This window comes from Bos indicus, chromosome 3, assembly GCF_029378745.1.
Source record: "Bos indicus isolate NIAB-ARS_2022 breed Sahiwal x Tharparkar chromosome 3, NIAB-ARS_B.indTharparkar_mat_pri_1.0, whole genome shotgun sequence".
Taxonomy (NCBI): Eukaryota; Metazoa; Chordata; class Mammalia; order Artiodactyla; family Bovidae; genus Bos; species Bos indicus.
The window spans coordinates 9405273-9405557 of NC_091762.1; positions in this window are offsets into that span (position 1 = coordinate 9405273).

Consider the following 285-nt stretch of genomic DNA (forward strand, 5'->3'; position numbering starts at 1 on the left):
GGGGAGGGGACGGGAGCCGAGGGGGTGCAGGGGGCGGGGGAGCGCGCGCTCCCGGGTGCCGCCTCCCGGCTGTTCCCGCAGCCGCCGGCCCGCCCGCCGCCGCGTCCATTGTCTGCGGCCCCGCTCTTCCCCGAGTCGCCACCTCCCCCCCAGACTTTCGCATCCAGATGCCCGGCGGCCCCCCAGGATCCTGGGAATCGGCAGCGGGGCTGTGACCCCGGCCCAGGACGGTGGTCTGGGAGATGCCTCGATTCCTGGCCTGGGCCCAGCCCGCATCCCCTCCTG